This window comes from Hordeum vulgare, unplaced genomic scaffold (assembly GCF_904849725.1).
Source record: "Hordeum vulgare subsp. vulgare unplaced genomic scaffold, MorexV3_pseudomolecules_assembly, whole genome shotgun sequence".
Classification (NCBI taxonomy): Eukaryota; Viridiplantae; Streptophyta; class Magnoliopsida; order Poales; family Poaceae; genus Hordeum; species Hordeum vulgare.
The window spans coordinates 68,445-93,924 of record NW_025422544.1 but is presented as its reverse complement, the minus strand read 5'-3'; the positions used below and the strand labels follow the sequence as shown (position 1 = coordinate 93,924).

Below are 25,480 nucleotides of genomic sequence, written 5' to 3'. Positions count from 1 at the left end.
TTTTAATAGGTAGCTGAATGTTTTAGTTGATTTAGACGATTCACACACTTCAATTGAAGCAAAGGTTTGGAAAAACTATATATGCATCCGCATTTCATTGTTTGCTCTTTTTGTTTATAAAGATACTTTACTCTCGCTAGATGCCATGACGATTTCTTCGTCCACTTCCATGCTAGACTTTCAGTTTCTGTCCAGTGGATTGGAGTAGTCATCTCATTTATTCATTTTTACTTCCGGAGTTGCATTTTTATATTTGATATAATTATGTAGATGTTATATGTATGTTAGAATATATATACTAGTCATGCTGGAATTTGGAATGTTTCAATTTATAGTGTGGGCAGTTTTATCCTTTCTAATGTATGCTTTCTATATTTGTTTGTATCGCCTTGATCCAACAAACTTCTACTGTTAGCATCATTTTTTTATAGTCCCATTCTATGAAATTTAGTAATTCGGATCTTTTCTTTCTAATGCCTTCGATAATACTCCCTCCGTCCATTATATAAGAACGTCTTTGACACTACACTAGTTGATTAGTGTAAAAAATGCTCTTATATTACGGGACAAAGGGAGTAGTATTCAATTCTTGAGTTAACATGAAAACTTGAGTTTGCAGTTTTAGATTATTGTCTTCTCAATTTGTGGTTGTGCCAGATTGTAGCAGTATAGTTCTAAAGGCTGTAGCTACAATATAGAATGAGTGTAGTTACCAGTGTGAAGAACCAGCAATTATAGGCATGTAGAATTATTACTTATATTTAAACAAAACCAACAGATATATCTTGATGTTATTTTTGAAGTCCCATTGTTTTACATTATAGGTTTCTTACTATTTCTGTTCAGTAGAATATGAGGTTTCTTACTGTTTCATTATTGGCTTGAATGGTTGAATGTGTTGTTTGCAATTTTTCAGTGGGTGCATTTTGCTATTGACTGAATTTAACTATATTTTCTACGACATATTTTGGCTGTAGTTGATTTTATGGCATGCTGTTGATGTTCTTACCATTAGAGAGATCACTCGGGTCAAAGAGAACTAGTGCGAGAGTTGCATTGTATTTGACGTAGTACAATATAATTTCTTTATAATTTCTGTTTTCCTAAATGGATATCTTTGTGTTTTGTTTTAAATCTCGAGTCAAACAATATGATATATAATTGAAGTACAGTGGTATATAGAATATCAATTAATGCTATATGGAGATATTGAAATATTAGTTCAGTATAAAATATGATCTATACCAGGTGCAATCGCTCTCACAAAAAGATGCAATGCTTATTATTCTTGGGCTCTTTATGCTCAAGTAAAGAAGCATTGGTTATGATTGGACACTGGTGTCACTGCTGATGTCATGACAGTCAAAAAATTTCGGGTGGATATTTAATTTGTGGCCGAGTTGGCAGCAGTTGATGGTTACTTTTATAGTTTTATCTTATGACCTTTCAGTCTCGTCTATCATGTTGTCTCTGTATATCCATTTGCCATTTTATTTTTGTCGTAATTTTGCATATCCCCTAATGTTCATTTGCGATGACTTTCTTGCACTTGAACCAAAGGCGTCTAGTGTTAAGTGGCTTGCCAATGATGCCTTCTTTCTTGACATGTATATGCTTGATTTGATTTTGAGGCTGTTGTATTCGTTCGTCACTCACCCCCCCCCCCCCCCACACACACACACAATAGACGCATGTGTGTGCGTGCATGCGAACGCGCACACAGACACACACAGACACACACACATCCCCAACCTTTTGATCTTTGGATGTTATGGTTTTATCTTCGGACCTTTTGATCTCATTTATCATGTTGTCTCCGTATTGCCATTATCCATTGCTCTTTTGTCGTACTTACGCATTGCTAATAATTTCCTACATTTTTAGGATTTTTTATTGGATGCTTGGCTGTTAGTCTATACATTAGCATTCATCGCGATGACTTCCATGCACTTATACCAAAGACATCTACTGTCAAGTGTCTTGACAATTGTGGTTTGTTTCTTGACTTGATCTGATTTTGATGTTGTTGTATTTGTCCGTCCCTTCCCTCACCCACAATAAACGCGTGTGTGCGCGCATACATGTGCGCGCGCGCGCGCACACACACACACACAAACATCGCCAACCTATCCCTATTAGATTTATATAGTATATTCACATGTTAACTGCATATATTAATATCTGATGCACTTTACATAAGCAAATGACGCTATCAATTCTCACGTGGACATTGTGAAAACTTTAGCCTGATGTTAATGTACCAACATTTGGTATTGCATGATTTATTTTAGTGTTAGTTTTGACAGCCTAAAATGTTTATATTTTGAACAAGCCAAAAGAGATTGTCATATATTATATTCACCTGTTGGTGGAAGATATATTCACTCAGCATGCTTGCCAACTCGCATCTTCTAACAAACATACATACTACCTAAGTTATTTCTTTTGAGGAATCACCCATAAGAAAGTAACAAATACCATTGGCCTTATTTGATTCATCCTTCCCATCAGATTGGTTCGTTACAAACAAGACAATTTTTGGAGAAGGTATATGCACAAATCCTCTACTTGTAAATATCTGCCTCCCACTAGCGAATTTTCCTGTCATATGGTGAAGGCACGTCACCATTTTTTATCTTTTTATTAGCATGAGAGCTCATGCTATCACTCAAAGTGATGAGTTTTCTTGTTAACGCTATGGTGTTGTGATGCATATGGTCCTACTAGATATGGAGGAAAAGATGTGGTGAGGAAGTCATCAGGAAACAACGAAACTTGGACGCTAGACAAGATCATGATGGATGTATATCACTAGCGAGGATAATGGGCCAGTGGACAAGTATTTATTTCAGCTGATTCAGACAAGCTAATGCAACCAAAGGTTAGCGAAAAATTATATATGCGCTATTAATTCTTCAATGCTTCATTTCATTGGTAAAAATGCTTTCGTATTGCCACATGTCTTGGTTTTCAAGTTGTAACCGTGAGGTAAATTTTTGTATAGATGAGCCAATAGGCAATTAAATCTACATTCTTGTCTTATAAGTGAACATATACTTCTTTTGTCTTATTTGATCAAGTTTTTTTTTTGCTTGGTAAATGTGAGTGCCAATTGTCTAGTTTTGTTAGAACACATACTTTTTCCTGATAATGCGATGTTTGACCTGCGTACACCTAGTTGTTTTCTAACACAAGGTAGCATATGACGTTCTGTTTTGATTCATTAATAAGTTCAATATTTCTTAATTTGGCTACACAGATCATGTGAACCGAAACTCCAAAAGGTTTATTGATTTTTCCACAAGTCCTGTATGCATTTAACTATAAAACTAAATATGCATTCCTCGATAAGTCTCCACATTGAAGGACAAACTTAAGGCCACCCACAAAAATCAGTGGGTGAATTTTGCGATTGAATAATCATTCAAATGGGTCACTTATGTGATTGAATAATACAGGCCCGGGCCCACAGTGGTGCCACATGTGCAGCCCGCACAGGGCCCACGATTTTGGGGGCCTCCAAAATATATATATATATATATATATATATATATATATATATATATATATATATATATATATATATATATATATATATATATAGTTGTATATAAAGGAAAATTGGCTGGATGTTGGCGTCGTGGGCGTGCGATCGATCTGGGCGTCGCTCGCTCGCTGGACCTAGGCGCCTGCCGCCTGGGCCAGTGGGCCAGTGGGCGCCCGCAGCCCCGCACAGAGCCTCGAGCGACCTGGGCCTGTGTTAGCTACAGGCTGTAGCCTACAGCCGTATAGCGCTAGGATACTATCATACAAGGATAGTACGATCGATCCAGGCAGGCAGGCACGACGCCGTGATCCAGCAATCGCTCGCCGCCTCGCCCCTGTCGCTCGCCAAAACAGGAGATCGCTCTCGCTCGCCAAAACAGGAGATCGCTCTCGCTCGCTAAAACACGTGATCTCGAAACGTGAGGATTCTGAGGAACTGGTGCTCGCGGCTCGCAGTTCGCCGAGTCGCCGTCGCCAAAACGTTTTTCCATCAGCATCAGGCTTCGGTAAGAAAATCAATAAATAATATCTCGTCGTCAGGTACTCAGGTGCTCGTCGCCTTCGTCGTTCGCATCATCACTGATCAGTTCATCTGTTCATCAGATCGATCCCGCGATCCAATTCAGGCCGCCGCCGAGACTCGTCGTCTCGTCGGATCGATCCCAGTTCATCCGTGCAGGACCCAAAACTAGGTGAGTTAGACAGTTCGTCTAAGTGCCATCATGCTATTGTATAACTTCAATTTCATTTTATTCATCTTTTTAATATTGTATTTCAATAATATAGATTTGAGTCATCATGGGGAAACATCAGTCTGGTGCCTATAAGCGCAAGAAAAAAGCAGAAGAACAAAATTTAATTAATAAATCTTATAAAGGCGGCATGGACAAATTTGTTAGAAAAAAACCACCGCAAGTGTTATCCGGTAATCAGTCTGTTGATCCTTCTACCCTTGCACTTGCAATTGTTCCTTACAATGATGATAGAGATGGTCAGACAGAGACAGATAATATGAAGGTAGAGGAAGATCATATTGATGTTAACTTGAATAGTTCACCTCGTGAGGATGTTGATGATTCTTTTAAGTCAGATATATTTGATCCAAGAAACTGGAATTCTCTTGATTCTAAACAGATTGATATCTTAGTCCAAAAAGAGACAATTCAATTAAGAAAGGTCCTAAAGATAGATATCGTAAAAGGTTTATCACATTATTCTATACTAGATTTCTATCAAATAAAGAGTGTTGTGATAGAGACTGGCTTGTCTATTCTAAACAACTTGATAGAGTCTTTTGCTTTGCTTGTAAGTTATTTAGAAAAAGTCATCAGAAAGGTCAATTGGCAAATGAGGGCTGTAATGATTGGTCACATATGACCAATAGACTAAAAGACCATGAGACAAGTGAGGATCATGTTTTGAGTATGACTAATTGGTATGAGTTGCGTAGTAGATTGAAAAAACATCAAACTATTGATAAAACAGCTCAACGACAACTTGAGAAAGAGAAGGACCATTGGAGAAAGGTATTATTCAGAATTGTTTGCATTGTGAAATTTCTTACCAAGCATAATCTAGCATTCCGTGGTACTAACGGCAAGTTGTATGAAGATAGCAATGGTAATTTCTTGGGTTTGGTAGAGATGTTGGCTGAATTTGACCCCATTATTCAGGAGCATGTTCGTCGTATTACAAATGAAGAAACTCATGCTCATTATCTTGATCATAAGATGCAGAATGAATTGCTACACTTGCTTGCTTCTTGTATTAGGTCTGAAATTATCAAGAAAATAAAGAGCGCAAAGTATTTTTCTGTCATACTTGATTGTACCCCTGATGCAAGTCACCAAGAGCAAATGTGTTTAATTATAAGATATGTGGATTCATCTTCAAGTCAAGTTTGCATAGAAGAGTCTTTTCTAGGATTTCTTGATGTAAATGATACAACTGGCCAAGGACTTTTTGAGGTGCTACAGAATGAGCTAAAACTTCTTGATCTTGATATAAATGATGTGCGAGGACAAGGTTATGATAATGGATCAAATATGAAAGGAACACATCAAGGGGTACAAAGAAAACTTTTGAATGTAAATCCTAGAGCTTTTTATTGTGCTTGTGGTTGTCATAGCCTTAATTTAACACTTTGTGATATGGCCAAGACTTGTGGTAGAGCAAAAGACTTTTTTGGGATCATCCAACGCATCTATACAATTTTTGCAAATTCTACTAAGAAATGGCATATTTTGAAAGAAAACATATCAGGATTGACTCTCAAGTCTGTGTCAGCTACGCGTTAGGAGAGTCGTGTTGAAAGTGTTAAACCAATTAGATTTCAATGTTCAGATATTCGTGAGGCTCTACTTCAGGTAACCAATATGTTCATATTGTTAATGATGTAATTCATTCATACTTTGACTAGTCCAACCATAACATTTATGAACTTTATTTTAATTTCAGGTATCTGAAATTGATAGTGATCCAAAGGCAAGCAGTGAGGCTCTAGGTTTGGCAAACAATGAACTTGGAGAGTATGAATTTATCGTGGCAATAGTCATTTGGTATGAGGTATTGTCTGCTATTAATTTAGTAAGCAAGAACTTGCAAACAAAGGATATGCTTATTGATGTTGCAATTGAGAAAGTGAAAGGGCTTATTTCTTTCTTTGAGGGGTACAGAGAAACTGGTTTTTTAGAAGCATTGCAGATAGCCAAAGAAATTGCACTTGAGATGAATATTGATGCAACATTTCGTAAAAGAAGAGAAATTAAAAGAAAGAAACAGTTTGATGAGAACCCAGATGACACAAATATTGCCCCACAGTCTGCACAGGAATCATTTAGAGTCAACTATTTCATACGTGTTGTTGATCAAGCAATTTCCTCACTCACAAGGAGATTTGAGCAATATGAAGGTTACCAGAAAATATTTGATTTCTTATTTACCTCTGAAACATTGCGTTCATTGGATAAGGATAGTTTGACATCTTCTTGTGTTAATCTTGAGGCTTCCCTTATGAAGGATAAACAATCTGATATTGATGCCAATGAACTATTTGTTGAGTTGAAGTTTCTACAAAATTTCATGCCAAAAGAAAATATCGGACCTGTTGAAATTCTGAATTTTTTAAAGAGGCATGATTGTTTTCCCAATGCAAGTATTGCATATAGAGTTTTGTTGACCATTCCTGTGACAGCAGAAAAAAGTTTTTGTAAATTGAAACTATTGAAGTCCTATATGCGTACTACTATGACACAACAAAGACTCAATGATTTGGCCACAATAGCACTTGAGAGTGAAGTCTTGGAGAAGATTGATTACGAGGATATCATTGAAGATTTTATTTCAAAGAATACCGCAAGAATGAGGATGTTCAAATAAATAGCAATCGGGAGTTGCATAGGTATGACTTTTTTATATGTCCAATTTTTATGTAAGATATTATATTATATACATTATAATTTTTTCTGCGAGACATATATACATTATAATTGCTCGTTAGTTCATATTTTTATGAGATAGGGCCTCATTTTTTCGTTCCGCACAGGGCCCCGGATTTTGCCGGCCCGCCCTGTTCAGGTATAGAGGAAGTATATGCTAATGAAACCTACCGAATCGTCACTCCTCGTCGTACAGAGTCATATCTCTGTGAATCTGAATAGAAACTTACACATTCGATTCGAGCCAGTATGCTGCCCTCACCGGAGACTGCATGCCTCACTATATGGTGCCTTAAGCGTGGTTCAATGCCTCTCGTAAGAAGGTGCACACCCCCCAGTGCGTTCACATTTTTTTTCTTTCTCACTGGTTTCGGGAACCTTTTAGAACGTTTCACCCATTTTTCTATTGAGGGGTTTTCCTGGTTTTCTATAGGAAGTTTTGGAAACCTATTAATCGTGCAATTCAAGAAGGTTTGTTAGATTTCTTATTTTTTTGTTTTATTTTATCCTCTGTTATTTGCTACAATTTTGTGAGCTATTTCAAATTTGAAATCCTGTCCTAATTCGTGATCTTTTTTTCCAAATTCATGAACTCTTTTTCCTGAAATTCTTGATTTTTTTAAATCCATGAACTCTTCATATTCGTAAAAGTCAATGAACCTTTTTTTAATCCGTCAACTATTTTTAAATTTTGTGAAATATTCTGAAACCCACGAACTTTTACATACTATTATTCAATTCAGAAATTATTTTCAAATCTGGGGAACCCACTAATTTGTTTCAGGCATGAAGAATTTTCAACCCTCTTTTTTAAAAATTCATGAAGTTTTCTCAATTCTGTAAATATTTTTCAAATCCACGCTTATTTTTGCAAGTTCTTCATTTTTTTAAAATTACACTTTTTTCATTTGTGATATTTTACTTGTTGAGGTGCACAACTTATTTTGAAATATATATAAAACCTATGGCCATGACAGTACAGTAAGAAATAGCAAACGAGCTAAAAACCAAGTGAACTTCATGAATGAGCAAGCAGGTGCCAGAGGACGAGGTGCATTATTGGACTTCGAACCATGAATGACACTTCAATATTAGCATAGTTGGGCTTGAAATATTAGCATAGTTGGATTTTGATTTGAGCTACCAAGAAAGCTTCATGATGGCGGATGCGGATTTTTAGCTCTGCGAGCATATGCTATCTAATGAACAGTAAAATCAAAATAAACAGTAAATAAATTCTCAAAATTCTGAATATCTTTTAGATGGTCATATTAGTGCGGCAAGTGTGCTTGTCAATTTTCATGTGATATAGGATAGCGGTGCTTTGTTGGTAAAAAAAATAAGCATAACATTCCGATGTGATGTTTGGCGTTTGTTTTTTTGCACAGTCAAAATGCTTAAGTTTTTCGCGGATCGCACTAAATACCCGAATCGGGAAAACCCTAGACATCCGGCAGTTCACTCTCCATACACTCCACTTACCCTCCCCACGCCATTGGGATCTGGAAGGTCGCTTCCCCTAGGCCATTAGGTCCGACATGGTGCTCTGAGACAGCCATGCTGCGCACGTCGTTGCTTCCGGAGTCCCACGACACCTCTGTTGCTAGCCGTGGGGATTCTCACCGTGGAGCTCGTCAGGGCTGGAGGAGGATCTCACGCCGTCGTGCTGCCCGCGACGTTGTTGTCGCACTCCCCCGCCCCTCCGATGCTGGCATTGGGGGAGTCGCGCCACCCCTCTCGTCGGGGCTGGAGGAGGAGGGAGTCCAGCGTCGCCTTTGCTGCTGGCCTTGGGGAGTCGCGCCAAAGTGCCCGTGCATCTCGCACCGCCTCTTGCGTGTTCTCGTCGTGGTGAGCAGCGGCCTAGGAGAGAGGGAGCTGACGTATGTTAACCGTGTCTCCTCGTCGGCGCCATCAAGAGGAGGGCGCCGGCGCCATCAAGAGGAGGGTGTTGCGGTGGCGTGCGTCCCTCGCAACGCGACACCTTCCTTATGCCCCACTGTCGAAGAAAGCAGCAGCTACGCCGGCCGCCACGGGCTCGACGACGTCCACGTCATCCATGACTTGCTTCATGTGCTTCCTTTGCGCCCTCCCATAGCCAGGGGTTGCTTCTTGATTTTTCGAAAAAATAGCCTAGGAATTAGTGTTTTTTGTCCACACGGAACTGTAGACTTCTTTTTTTGGAAGAGGAACAAAGCCCCCGGCCTCTACATCAATAGATGCATGCAGCCATATTATTAAAGAATAGCAATAACAAGGTGACTTCCGTGGATGTTCGGCTAATTTTATCGTAGTTACGCATTGCTAATAAGTTCCTACATTTTCAGGATTTTCCTAGTGGATGCTCGGTTGTTAGTCTATCCACTAGCATTCATTGCGATGACTTTCGTGCACTTATACCAAAGACATCTATTGTTAAGTGTCTTGCCAATTATGGTTTGTTTCTTGACTTGATCTTATTTTAATGTTGTTGTATTTGTCCGTCCCTCCCCTCACCCACAATACACGCGTGTGTGTGCACACATAAACACACACACACACACACATCCCCAACTTCTCCCTATTAGATTTATATAGTATATTCGCATGTTAACTGCATATATTAATATTTGATGCACTTTACATAAACAAATGACGCTATCAATTCTTACAAGGACATTGTGAAAACTTCAGCCTGATGTTAACGTACCAACGTTTGGTATTGCATGATTTATTTTAGTGTTAGTTTTGACAGCCTAAAATGTTTATATATTGAACAAGCCAAAAGAGATTTTCATATGTTATATTCACCTGCTGGTGGAAGATATATTCACTCAGCATGCTTGTCAACTCGGATCTTCTAACAAACATACATACTACCTTAAGTTATTTCTTTTGAGAAATCGTCCATAAAAAAGTAACAAATACCATTGGCCTTATTTGATTCGTCCTTCCCATCAGATCGATTCATTACACACAAGACAATTTTTGGATAAGGTATATGCACAGATCCTCTATTTGTAAATATCTGCCTCCCACTAGCAAATTTTCCTGTCATATGGTGAAGGCACGTCACCATTTTTTAATCTATTTATTAGCATGAGAGCTCCATGCTATCACTCAAACTGATGAGTTTTCTTGTTAATGCTATGGTGTTGTGATGCATATGGTCCTACTAGACATGGAGGAAAAGATATGGTCAGGAAGTCATAAAAAAAACGAAAACTTGAACGCTAGACAAGATCATGATGGATGTATATCACTAGCGAGGATAATGAGACAGCGGACACGTATTTATTTCAGCAGATTCAGACAAGCTAATGCAACCAAGGGTTAGCGGAAAATTATATATGCACCATTAATTCTTCAACGCTTCATTTCATTGGTATACCGTGAGGTGATTTTTTGTATAGATGAGCAAATAGGCGATGAAATCTACAATCTTGTCTTATAAGTGAACATATACTTCTTTTGTCTTAATTAATCAAGTTTTTTTGCTTGATAAATGTGACTGCCAATTGTCTAGTTTCGTTAGAACACGAGACTTTTTCCTGATAATGCGATGTTTGACCTGCGTACACGTAGTTTATTTTTAACACAAGGTAGCATATGACGTTCTACTTTGATTCATTAGTAAGTTCAATATTTCCTTAATTTGGCTACATAGATCATGTGAACCCAAAGTTCAAAAGGTTTATTGATTTTTCCACAAGTCCAATATACATTTAACTATAAAACTAAATATGCATTCCTGGATATAAGTCTTCACATTCAAGGACAAGCTTATGGCCACACAAAAAAATCAGTGGGTGAATTTTGCAATTGACTAATCATTCAAATGGATCACTTATGTGATGAATCGACCACCAGAGAGATGCCCTGAATTTTTGTTAAGGGATTCATTGACTCACTTGCTCCGATGTTCTGTAGTGTGGTGTATAAATGAAGGACGACTTGATCCGATGTTCTGTAGTGTGGTGTATAAATGAAGGACGACTTGTTCTGATGTTCTCAAGTTCGGTATATAAATAAGCAGTCTACAGAACAAGTTATCTTACCTACATCCTACTTCATACAATTCAGTTGGTTAGCAGATATCCTGGGTCATGCTTAATATTGGCCTTGCTCCCCACCCCCCAAAAGAAAAGATGAAATAGATTATCAACTTTACAATAATAAATCAGTAGATAGCATGGTATTTAGGTGCGCTTTCCTTCAATTTTACATTTATATACACTACTCTGTAAGTGCATCAAAGGTTATTATATACTACATGAAAAAATTACAAGTTAGCCCATAGTTTTTATATATTTGTGAAATACATATATTTTTATACGTAAAAAAGAACATACACAAAATATAATACATACTAAAAAAGTATATGTACTACCTAAACATTATTATATACTATATACTACGCATACATACTCTTCGATTTGATAAATATACTACATACAATATACAAACGCAAATGATGGTAACTACCAGCGGTGGTAGATAAAATTTGTCATATATATATATATATATGGTCGCGCTATTCGTCACCCTGGGTGAGGAATAGTTATTCTTCAGCCCCTCTATTTTAACATCAATGCACCGTACTTTTACGTTCCGTAAATTTTGTTTTATTTTAAACGTAAAAATAGACCGTAAAAAATATAATCAATGTAAAAATATTTTATGTCACGTAAAATTACGACCATACAAAAATAGTGCAAAAAATACAATAAACTCAATTTGTTTTGGTATTGTGACCTATATTTTTGTTTTTCTTTTGTAAAATTTTACGTAGTGATTCAATATAAATGTAAATATTTCTATTTGAAATGTAATTTATTTATAAATTGTTTGTAAGATTATCTCGGGTGAAGAATAAACTATTCTGCACCTTTGACTCTCTCTCTCTCTCTCTATATATATATATATATATATATATATATATATATATATATATATATATATATATATATATATATATGTATATATGTATATGTATATATATATATATATATATATATAAACTTTATTCATCATCCAGGGTGCAGAATAATTTATTCTTCACCCGAGATAATCTTATGATCAATTTACAAATAAATTACATTTAAAATACAAATATTTACATTTATATTTAATCACTATGTAAAATTTGACAAAAAAAATATAGGTCACAAGACCAAAAAAAATTGAGTTTATTGTATTTTTTGCACTATTTTAAATTCCGATGTGATGTTTGGCGTTTGTTTTTTTGCACAGTCAAAATGCTTAAGTTTTTCGCGGATCGCACTAAATACCCGAATCGGGAAAACCCTAGACATCCGGCAGTTCACTCTCCATACACTCCACTTACCCTCCCCACGCCATTGGGATCTGGAAGGTCGCTTCCCCTAGGCCATTAGGTCCGACATGGTGCTCTGAGACAGCCATGCTGCGCACGTCGTTGCTTCCGGAGTCCCACGACACCTCTGTTGCTAGCCGTGGGGATTCTCACCGTGGAGCTCGTCAGGGCTGGAGGAGGATCTCACGCCGTCGTGCTGCCCGCGACGTTGTTGTCGCACTCCCCCGCCCCTCCGATGCTGGCATTGGGGGAGTCGCGCCACCCCTCTCGTCGGGGCTGGAGGAGGAGGGAGTCCAGCGTCGCCTTTGCTGCTGGCCTTGGGGAGTCGCGCCAAAGTGCCCGTGCATCTCGCACCGCCTCTTGCGTGTTCTCGTCGTGGTGAGCAGCGGCCTAGGAGAGAGGGAGCTGACGTATGTTAACCGTGTCTCCTCGTCGGCGCCATCAAGAGGAGGGCGCCGGCGCCATCAAGAGGAGGGTGTTGCGGTGGCGTGCGTCCCTCGCAACGCGACACCTTCCTTATGCCCCACTGTCGAAGAAAGCAGCAGCTACGCCGGCCGCCACGGGCTCGACGACGTCCACGTCATCCATGACTTGCTTCATGTGCTTCCTTTGCGCCCTCCCATAGCCAGGGGTTGCTTCTTGATTTTTCGAAAAAATAGCCTAGGAATTAGTGTTTTTTGTCCACACGGAACTGTAGACTTCTTTTTTTGGAAGAGGAACAAAGCCCCCGGCCTCTACATCAATAGATGCATGCAGCCATATTATTAAAGAATAGCAATAACAAGGTGACTTCCGTGGATGTTCGGCTAATTTTATCGTAGTTACGCATTGCTAATAAGTTCCTACATTTTCAGGATTTTCCTAGTGGATGCTCGGTTGTTAGTCTATCCACTAGCATTCATTGCGATGACTTTCGTGCACTTATACCAAAGACATCTATTGTTAAGTGTCTTGCCAATTATGGTTTGTTTCTTGACTTGATCTTATTTTAATGTTGTTGTATTTGTCCGTCCCTCCCCTCACCCACAATACACGCGTGTGTGTGCACACATAAACACACACACACACACACATCCCCAACTTCTCCCTATTAGATTTATATAGTATATTCGCATGTTAACTGCATATATTAATATTTGATGCACTTTACATAAACAAATGACGCTATCAATTCTTACAAGGACATTGTGAAAACTTCAGCCTGATGTTAACGTACCAACGTTTGGTATTGCATGATTTATTTTAGTGTTAGTTTTGACAGCCTAAAATGTTTATATATTGAACAAGCCAAAAGAGATTTTCATATGTTATATTCACCTGCTGGTGGAAGATATATTCACTCAGCATGCTTGTCAACTCGGATCTTCTAACAAACATACATACTACCTTAAGTTATTTCTTTTGAGAAATCGTCCATAAAAAAGTAACAAATACCATTGGCCTTATTTGATTCGTCCTTCCCATCAGATCGATTCATTACACACAAGACAATTTTTGGATAAGGTATATGCACAGATCCTCTATTTGTAAATATCTGCCTCCCACTAGCAAATTTTCCTGTCATATGGTGAAGGCACGTCACCATTTTTTAATCTATTTATTAGCATGAGAGCTCCATGCTATCACTCAAACTGATGAGTTTTCTTGTTAATGCTATGGTGTTGTGATGCATATGGTCCTACTAGACATGGAGGAAAAGATATGGTCAGGAAGTCATAAAAAAAACGAAAACTTGAACGCTAGACAAGATCATGATGGATGTATATCACTAGCGAGGATAATGAGACAGCGGACACGTATTTATTTCAGCAGATTCAGACAAGCTAATGCAACCAAGGGTTAGCGGAAAATTATATATGCACCATTAATTCTTCAACGCTTCATTTCATTGGTATACCGTGAGGTGATTTTTTGTATAGATGAGCAAATAGGCGATGAAATCTACAATCTTGTCTTATAAGTGAACATATACTTCTTTTGTCTTAATTAATCAAGTTTTTTTGCTTGATAAATGTGACTGCCAATTGTCTAGTTTCGTTAGAACACGAGACTTTTTCCTGATAATGCGATGTTTGACCTGCGTACACGTAGTTTATTTTTAACACAAGGTAGCATATGACGTTCTACTTTGATTCATTAGTAAGTTCAATATTTCCTTAATTTGGCTACATAGATCATGTGAACCCAAAGTTCAAAAGGTTTATTGATTTTTCCACAAGTCCAATATACATTTAACTATAAAACTAAATATGCATTCCTGGATATAAGTCTTCACATTCAAGGACAAGCTTATGGCCACACAAAAAAATCAGTGGGTGAATTTTGCAATTGACTAATCATTCAAATGGATCACTTATGTGATGAATCGACCACCAGAGAGATGCCCTGAATTTTTGTTAAGGGATTCATTGACTCACTTGCTCCGATGTTCTGTAGTGTGGTGTATAAATGAAGGACGACTTGATCCGATGTTCTGTAGTGTGGTGTATAAATGAAGGACGACTTGTTCTGATGTTCTCAAGTTCGGTATATAAATAAGCAGTCTACAGAACAAGTTATCTTACCTACATCCTACTTCATACAATTCAGTTGGTTAGCAGATATCCTGGGTCATGCTTAATATTGGCCTTGCTCCCCACCCCCCAAAAGAAAAGATGAAATAGATTATCAACTTTACAATAATAAATCAGTAGATAGCATGGTATTTAGGTGCGCTTTCCTTCAATTTTACATTTATATACACTACTCTGTAAGTGCATCAAAGGTTATTATATACTACATGAAAAAATTACAAGTTAGCCCATAGTTTTTATATATTTGTGAAATACATATATTTTTATACGTAAAAAAGAACATACACAAAATATAATACATACTAAAAAAGTATATGTACTACCTAAACATTATTATATACTATATACTACGCATACATACTCTTCGATTTGATAAATATACTACATACAATATACAAACGCAAATGATGGTAACTACCAGCGGTGGTAGATAAAATTTGTCATATATATATATATATATGGTCGCGCTATTCGTCACCCTGGGTGAGGAATAGTTATTCTTCAGCCCCTCTATTTTAACATCAATGCACCGTACTTTTACGTTCCGTAAATTTTGTTTTATTTTAAACGTAAAAATAGACCGTAAAAAATATAATCAATGTAAAAATATTTTATGTCACGTAAAATTACGACCATACAAAAATAGTGCAAAAAATACAATAAACTCAATTTGTTTTGGTATTGTGACCTATATTTTTGTTTTTCTTTTGTAAAATTTTACGTAGTGATTCAATATAAATGTAAATATTTCTATTTGAAATGTAATTTATTTATAAATTGTTTGTAAGATTATCTCGGGTGAAGAATAAACTATTCTGCACCTTTGACTCTCTCTCTCTCTCTCTCTCTCTCTCTCTATATATATATATATATATATATATATATATATATATATATATATATATATGTATATATGTATATGTATATATATATATATATATATATAAACTTTATTCATCATCCAGGGTGCAGAATAATTTATTCTTCACCCGAGATAATCTTATGATCAATTTACAAATAAATTACATTTAAAATACAAATATTTACATTTATATTTAATCACTATGTAAAATTTGACAAAAAAAATATAGGTCACAAGACCAAAAAAAATTGAGTTTATTGTATTTTTTGCACTATTTTTGTATGGTCATAATTTTACGTGACATAAAATATTTTTAAATTGATTATATTTTTTACAATTTTTTTACGTATAAATAAGACAAAATTTATCGAACGTAAAATTTATGACACTGGGTGAGAAATAGATGCGTTTTTTTCTGATCTTGTGACCGATATTTTTATTTTTATGTTAAATTTTACATAATGATTCAATATAAATGTAAATTATCTGCATTTCAAATGTAATTTATTAATAAAACGATCATAAGATTACCTCAGGTGAAGAATAACTTATTCTGCACCCTGGATGATGAATAGAGTTTTCTATATATATAACGATCATAAGGGTCGCGCTATTCGAACCCTGGTGAGGAATAGTTATTCTTCACCCTCCTCTATTTTAACATTAATGCACCGTAATTTTACATTCCGTAAATTTTGTCTTATTTTATATTAAAAAGAGACCGTAAAAAAATATAATCAATGTAAAAATATTTTATGTCACGTAAAATTACGACCATACAAAAATAGTGCAAAAAATACAAAAACTCAATTTTTTCTGGTCTTGTGACCTATATTTTTGTTTTTTTTTGTCAAATTTTACGTAGTGATTCAATATAAATGTAAATATTTGTATGTCAAATGTAATTTATTTGTAAATTGATCATAATATTATCTCGGGTAAAGAATAAACTATTCTGCATCCTGGGTGATGTATAGAGTTGGGAAGCTAGTAAGGAAAAACAGACAAAGGCCTAGTCTGAAAAAGCCAGAAAAACACGGGCTGGGAAGCTAGTAAAAGCTTGCCGAAATTAGCTGGGAAGCTTTTTCCGCTAGGTGCATAAAGATTGGTCAGCCCATTATATGAACGAATTATTTGAGCGTGGGCGCCAGTTTAGAGAATAGTTTGTAACTCACGTCCTATAACCATAGAATAGGAACTGCGACCAAAATCCCACAAGTAAATGTGGAAGCCTCTAGAAGCTTGCCAAAACTAGCTGGAAGCATTTCTGCTTGGTGCATAAAGATAGGCCGGCCCATTATATGATCGACTGATTTGAGTGTGGGCACCAGTTTAGAGAATAGCTTGTAATTGACGTCATATAACCACGGAATAGGAACTGCGACCAAAATCTCACAAGTAAATGTGATGTTGTACGATGCCATCTACCTGGAACAAGACCTAGACAGAAAGAATCAAAGTGAAGCAACAAAGAAGTAGCCTTGCATCTCAATGTACAAGCAGTTGACGGTGTAAGAGGATCTCTAACAAACCCCGTATAATGCCCCGACCTACAAAATAACCATCAAAATATGGGTTCACGCGAAAAAAGCTTCCCGAATAGACCCCATAAACGACTCTGACTTGTAATTTTTTTAAGAGACACGGTAAACATTCCCACCAAATTCTTGAAAATAAGGATTTCGGAGCTAGCCCGAAAGCGCCCCGTATATTCAAAAGACCGTTGGCGGAAGTCCAACTACCGTCGAAACATTCATGACTTGCTCCCGGCCTCCGCCCCATCCGTCCCCGACCATCGGCCGTCCATTCCCGGCCGCCACCCGTCTGTCCTGGCTGCCGCCCACCCGTCCTAGTCGCTGCCGCCCCTCCCGTCCTGTCGGCCCCGTGCCCTGCCCGTCTGGCCAGATTCGGCGACGTCGACAACTCCTGGATGGATTCCACGATGGAAGCTTGCTAGCTAGCTAGCTCCTGTATGAATTCCGCGACCGGGGCTAGCTAGCTACCTAGCTCCTGGATGGATTCCACGACAGGCGCTTTGTGTGACCCATTCTAGACACCGATGGTTCTATATTTGGCTACTCCGTGTGCTCTTTGCCAAGTTTATAGGAATGAATTTAGCCGATTATGGACACGGACGAGAGGAAGAAGAAGACGTGGCAAAAAATAAGCGAATACTTGATTATAGAGTTTAACTTTTAAGGGATTTGTTGGGCCGTAGCTCAAAACGACCCTTAAAACGCGTTTTTCACGAATCGAGAACCGCTTTTCATTTTCGTGTTTTAAAGGATCTGCTATAGATGCTCTAACCTCCGGTTTGTGCTGGTTGTGCAGATTGGAAAAATCATGGGCATAATAGAATGGAGACTGGCCAGTTACGTACGTTGGTAGAGGTCGCATGTTCAGAAGTTAAAGTCCTAGGTAGCTAGAAGCGTAACTACAACTCAAGTACAGATACAAGCTAGCGTAGGTACAATGTTGCTGTTAGCCAAGATTTAAGTTTACTTCCAGGCAAAAAGAAAGGTTTAAGAGTTAATTGCTTCGCGGTACACCGTACACGTACACATTGTGCCAAGATGCTGTTGTAGAGATGAGGACACTTCACTTCATCAGGTCACGCTCATGAGTCATGACTAAGCTTTGTTCCCCATTTTGTTTGCTCGAGTCAACCCATTAGCACCATGTAAGATATATACCCCACTAGCTTATTTGGTAGTGCATGCCACGCGTGACGAACCACATTTGGGTTTCTAGCGGCACGGGTGAAAAGTGCTGCTGCAAAGCCACTTTATTGTGCGTTTGGATCATAGTCAATTCGAGCCATTTTCAGCGAGGCTAGCTAGTTGTTTAGAAATAAAAAATAACTAACTTTAGTAAGCAATCATATCTAACATTGGTTCTAAGAAAAAAGTTGGAATAATATTCTAAGAAAACAAAATTCGTTCTAATATTTATACACTTCCTCCGTCTCAATATTCTTGTCTTAGGTTTATCTAGAAATGAATGTATCTAAGTACTATAACATGACTGGATGCATTCATATCTAACAAATCTAAGATAAATTTTTTGAGAGGGAGGGAGTATATATTAGCATCTACTCTTTTTATTTAGAATTACTTGTTGCACAAACAATTATATATGGTATATGGCATTCCTCTTGATCCTACTAACCCAGTAGCCGACTCATGTAGATGCTATTTCTGGAGTAATTGCTGCGATGGAGATGCCTTCGTTGATCGCGACACAACCTACTTTCTTTTAGTTGGAAAAAATTAATATAGTTTTTTCAACTACAAATATTTAGATAAAGGGGGGAGTAGTTGCTTTGTGTCCCGTCATGTTGCCTTTCTTGACTGTAGACTGGGCAAGGTGATTTTTCTTTGTTTCCGATGGGAATGAATTTGGTTCTAGTGCCTGTGCCAGCCATGTTTAGTCGCTTCAAAGTTGTGTAGTCATATACTCCCTCCGTTCCTAAATATATGTCTTTCTAGAGTTTCTACTAGAGGATTACATACGGATGTATATAGACATACTTTAGAGTGTAGATTCATTCATTTTGTTTTGTATGTAGTCATCTAGTGAAATCTCTTCAAAGACTTATATTTAGGAACGGAGGGAGTATATGGATTGATGAATTTTCTTTTGCATGATGTTTACTTCACATGTGTCTTTTTTTGTCAAAAAAAAAAAAGTTGTGTACTCAATTGATTACACGACCATGCATGTCTTCGCTACTGTTTTGGATGCTGATCCCAGGGATTAATTCGTGTCCTTTCCTGTAAGTTGTGTTCCGAGTACACCCCGGCCTCTTCTAGTCTTCTTCTCCCCTTGGATATATAATCTATGTAGAAGAAAAAAAATGATGTGTTCTTGGTAGAGACGAGACCAGTTGTCACCAGTCACCTTGTCGTTATTACCTGTCTACAGCTAATACGGCCACGCGTTCCCATGCAAACCCCCTGGCAGGAACCCGCAAAAATCCAAAAAGAAGAGAAATCAACTAGCAATAGTAGTTTCATGTTTCCAACGGCAAGAGGTGGAGGCGGACGACGGAGGGATTTGTTCACGTAGTTGGTCGTGGGAGGACCCCCCCCCCCCCGGACCGTGACCGCATGGCCCTCCGGGCGATCGGCCATGCCCGGCGTCTCCCTCCGCATGTTTCCCCTCTCTCCTTCTACTCCCCGTCGTCGTTGCTCGCGTCCGCCACTGGCCTGGCCCGGGCGGCGCTGCCGGCGGCGGCCCCTGGCCTTTCCCCTCTCGTGGCTCCTTCGATGCAGGGTGGAGCGGCTCCGGACGGTGCTCCTAGACGACGACGGTCCTCAACGGCAGCGGGGGTTTCTCGCACGGGCGGGGGCAGACACTGCGCGGCCGCGGTGTTGTTGGCGACGGGTGATGTGGTGGCACGGGCTGGCAGCGTCCGCTAGGCCCAGATCTAGGCCATTTGGGCCTCATCGAGGTTTGGACGGGCCGGCGGCAGGGCATGGCGTTGTTGTGGTTCTCAGGAGGTAGTGGTGGTGTGTCGGTGAGGTGGTGGATGGCATCTTGGTTTCCGGTGTGCGGCGACACGGTGGTGGGGGCTCTGCAGGCCCTATCTAGGCCCGGTCGGGCCTGGGTGGCCTAGTTTACCTCAGTTGTGGCGTTTGGATGGCAATCCACATCGGTGCTGGAGGCAAGGGCCTCACTCGCAATGGCGGTGAAGTCGACTCCTTCTCGTGCAGCTCCAGTGCTTTCGCCCTTGCCTCTGCTCTCTTGACCTCATGGTGATGTTTGAAGCGAGGCGGCGTGGATGGGTCGAAGACCATGGTGGTGCATGCTTGCAGGTGGCAAGATGGTTGAATGGCTTCCGTTTGAGTGGGTGGCGGTGCTTGGGGGTGCTGGAGAAATCCCTGTCGGATCATCCGGCTCCGACCTGGTGATGCCTGAGGGCGCCGCCATTCCTTCCTGAAGGGCATCAATGCTACCCATCCCCACACCCCATAGTGTGCTAGAGAAAACACTAGGACATGTTCGGGCAGCAGCGTTGTTGGCGTCGCATTCCTTCTTGGAGGTGTTGCTTAGTTACGTGGCGGTCCGGTGTAATGTCGTGTGGTGGGACACAGATGGAGGACGCATCAGTGGCGGATCATCCGACTTGTCGAACTGCCGTTGTTGGCATTTATTTCTTCTTCTTTTTCCCTTTTGGGCTTGATGTGTTGTTCAAACCAGTAGTTACCTTGTGATCGGTGTTCGTTGCTTTATAATATAAAGCGGGGGAAATCCTATTTCGAGGAAGAGGCAGATGCGGATTGCGGTTCTCTCGTTAGGAGAAGTGCACAGTGGCACTTCGGATGCGTGTATGTGGTATGGTAGCTGATTCGTGGGACGAGTCCATATGAATGTTTGAGAGACCATGCGAAGATGACATGGTGAAGTTTGTAAATGTCATGGTTGAGGCGTTTAGACCTCAGTACTAGAGGGAACCAATTGTGGCAGACATCGAGAAGCTCTTGGCAGTCTCAGGAGCAAGATGATGGTCAGGTTTGCTTGGATGTCTTGACTGCATTCATTGAAAATGAAAAAATTGTCGAAGAGCTTGACAAGGAAAATATCAGTATCATGTTAAGAATTCCATCATCATTTTTGAAGCAATTGCAATGCCTTCAACAAGGTAACAACACAAAAACATCGTCATTACCAGGTATACTGACTTGTGTCACCTTGGATTTCACCCCTGAGCTCCAGAACGGGTGTTCGGGTAGCACAACATCAAAGTCAATCAAATGTTTTTGCCACCACTTTTCCGATGTCCCAGCAGCTACAAGTGATTTGCGGCCATCGGCCTTGCATTACAATACCATCTGCATCAAGTCGTTGTTCCTAAATTTTATCTCACTGCCAGAGACAACCACCAGATCTGAAAGGAGAAGCCTCATGAAGACCTTATGATGGCCACCGCAATCTATAGTGAATCTGTCGCCACTGACCGGATTGGTCATCACAAGGGCCAACATCGGCGACAGGGCACAACATCACCGACTACAATCTCGCCGAAAAGAGCTCTGACCATGCTCGATGGCCCACAAGCTAACATGGTCGGATCTAGAGCACGAAAGGCATATCAACATCCCCGATGCGCCGACGTGCAAATGCAGCCGCCGCTAGATCAGGAGTGCGCCGGCAGGAAAAATGATGTCACACCTCCTTACCGTAGCACTCTGCTATCGCCCAGAGCACACCCACCATCATGTTTCAACCTTGCCTTCACTCCACCACAACAGAGTCACTCCAAGGCTTGCACTCCTGCTCTCTCTGACGGCGGCAAGGAGGAAAGGGGAGATAGTGGAAGCCGGTGGCGATGTACCTTTATAGTTAGATGGATATCCACTTAACTGGCTTTTGCTAATTCCAAGTTGCCTGGATTTTAAAAAGGTACTCAGCACACTAAGATTGCACAGTAGTTAGTGTATATTTCATCTTTGAAAGATTAGAGTAAATTTAGTCCGTGATTAATATGTGAGAAATGATATTGAGATTGTTGCATGTTAATCCAAAAGACTAGAAAAGTATCCGTGGTACATAAAAAGTCAATTAACTTACACACTGAGACTTTGATGCATTTAGCGAGGAGAGAAGTAGACCAAAGAAACTGAAAGGAAGACTAAGCTCTGAGCTAGCTAGACGCGGCGATAGGGATCTACCGATTGTCACTGTCTAAACAAGCAGCGACCCAGTCGAGCATCCCGAAATCAACCAACCAAAAGAAGCATCGATGCTCACATTAGTAATTTGGACGTCTCTAGCTGCCAGTGAAGTTAGCGTGTATGCCGTGTCAACCATAGATTTTTCTTTCCATGAAAAGACACTAGCAACTACTACTAGTACCGTGTACGAGCTGTGGCAACCTTCTCCTAGACGTGGACAACCACATGAGACGTAGCTACTCTTTCTTTTTGATAGTATAAGACGTACTAGCTAGAGTAAAATAAACAAAAAAAATCTAATCTGTTCATTAATTTTCAAAGAAGTATAAGGACAACAAAAGCAAATGATTTCTCCTTCGACAGGGTGCCCCAGATTTGATCTCCTCGAAGCCGGAGCTTGCCGTAGAAAAAAATGTGAAAGAAAATTCACATTTTACATTAGTAATGTGAAAGAAAATGTGAAAGAAAAAAAATGTGAAAAAATGTGAAAGAAAAAAATGTAGGGTGTCATGAATTTATGGGCAGAAGAATGGACAAAAGGTGGTGCACAGGGCGGGGGGTTGAGGTGATGTGACCTACCGGCGCAGGTCAACTCCTGGCAACACCACTTGGCCAGGTGGGGTCCATGGCTGGCCCTCCGACAGTTCAAGACACTTCGTGGAATCTTCGTGACTAAAACAACGTATTAGATTCTCAAGGTTTTTTTTACCTATGTAGATATGGATTTTCTGAAAAGTCAAAAATAGAAAATAACAACTCCATGTGAACACTGAATTAATATGCTAGTCCAGAAAAAATAATACAAATTGATAGAAACATATATTTGGAAATGACAATATAACTGCATGAAACAATCGAAAAATGTAGATAGACTTGAGACGTATCAGTCAAAGATAAAAGTACGATAAGATGGGCAACAGCTACTCCGACGAAGTCGACGTCCAGAGATAATATTCAATGACGTTCTTCGCTGAGGTACTTCAGAGAAAAAGAAATGCAACATCTATGTAAACCTACCACCTGCTTACATAATCTTCCTAAACTAATCTCTCTAGCGCCTTATTCAATTGAGTGGGGGCACTTTCTCTAATTTGGTCCAACAAAAATAGTGTCACCTTAAGTAATCACTTACAATTCCTTGCGTAGGTGTAGCATTGCACATTTCAGAGTGACGGCAACAGATGAGTAGGGAACCGGAAAGGATCAAACGAAGAGGGCGAGGAAAATGGAAGGCCGCGACCGGATGGAAGCCTGATTGTGATGTTTGCCTTAGCATGAAATCTCGTTGGTGTAATAGATGGTTGCTATATGAATATAACGAGACAAAAGCCTATTTCAATGACGGTATGAGTAGAGGAACCGGAAAGGATCAAACGAAAGAGGACGAGGAAAACGAAAGACCGCGACCGGATGAAAGCAAAGCAACGGAAAGACCGCTGCGTCCAACCACCACGGAGACGGAGGTTGAGGGGTCGAAGCAATCAGATTTGTTGTTCGTCGACGCTGGCTTTCCTAGGATCCATGCATCCCACACTCATCTACCAATCCGGAGATCAACGAACGGAAATCATCCTCACATTTGTTTAGCTGTCTCTAACAACCAGGGAGTTAGCGTGTGGGGCATGGCAGCCTTCTGTTATTTCCAGGAGAAAAAGAAAGGATTAGCATGGGTAGCCATCGCAACGTTTTGCCCAACGTAGACATGCTTATATATATTCTTCAAAAGAAATGTAGTTGTTGATATAGCACGCAACCCCTGCTTGTGATGTTTCAGTCACGTTTTTATTCAATAGTGTATTTGTCCCTCTTTGTATTTCAAAGCATTTCTTTTTTCTAAAGCACTTTTTGGTTTATATTTGTTGTGATGGCACTTCTAATTTTTATTTGTGCAGTTGTACTCTAATGATGGGCACATATATAAAAATATGCAGTCACCTGCACCATGGATAGTCAGTCAAAGAATAGGATATTTGCTAGTAGCTATTCCATATTGAACAAGAATTTGATGCCCCACTTATGCAGTGTTTTCAACATCTCCCACACATTATCTCCTAGTTAGGGCCTCTTTCTTTTGAAGTATATTCAACAGAATTTTGTAAGATTCCGAGCGACATTTCTTTTTAAATTTAGCATTAATTTGTTTGGTTTTGAGGAATGTATCCTCCAAAATATCAATACTTTCCTTTTCTGCACAACATTTCTGTAGGTATCCTGGGAGTAATGATACATCTATAAAAGATTACAGAATCTTTTTATGAACAAACTGGTGTGGAGTATTCTGATTGGTAATGTTGGGTGAAGGGGGGCACCCGTGTTGAATGCGGAGGGGGGGGGGGGGGGAGGATTATATTTTGGAAAGTGTTGAATGCGGAGGGGAAGAAGATTATATTTTGGAAAGTTACGTAAAACATTTGTACATATTTCTAGGTCTAGCATTATTGGGTTCCTGGCAATAGGTTATATGGCTTGGAAAAATAAATGTACGACAGCTGTCATCCAGCCAATATATATGCCAATTTGCCAAGTTTGGCTATAGATTTAACTAATAAAAGGTAAACTATATGTCACAAGTATTATACCATTGAAAACCACTTTTGCATACAATTCCAACAATATTGTTGTGTATACTTCATAGTTTGTTTGTCGAAATGATGATTGAAGTTGGACCCAAAATACTAGGGTGGCCTAATAAATCCTGACGGAGGCACTATGTTTCTATTGTCAATTTCTTTGTTTTTTTATTATTGTACAATTTTAAATGTGTTGACCTCATATTTATGTGTCTTGTCCTATCTTCTATTCTTAAATAGCTAGAACTCACTACCCAATTTTCCTTTCCATGCAACAATGTCACATCATCAAGTTATGCATGTACTTTATAATCTTCTATTCTTGAACAGCTAGAGCCGAGTATCCATTTTCCTCTTCATGCAATAATGGCACGTCATCAAGTCATACATGTAGTTATAAGTTACTTTCTTTATTAATCTCTTCATGCAAAACATATCTTCATGCATGATTTTTTTCTAGATAATTAAGCAAGCCATTTTTATAATGGTTTTTGCATTATCATT

At 39.2% G+C, this 25,480-nt stretch overlaps 1 pseudogene; it reads left to right on the top strand.

Annotated features, from left to right (window-relative positions):
• The first annotated feature begins 4,344 nt into the window (after positions 1 to 4,344).
• LOC123419638 lies at positions 4,345 to 6,924 on the top strand (annotated as a pseudogene).
• The last annotated feature ends 18,556 nt before the right edge of the window (positions 6,925 to 25,480 follow it).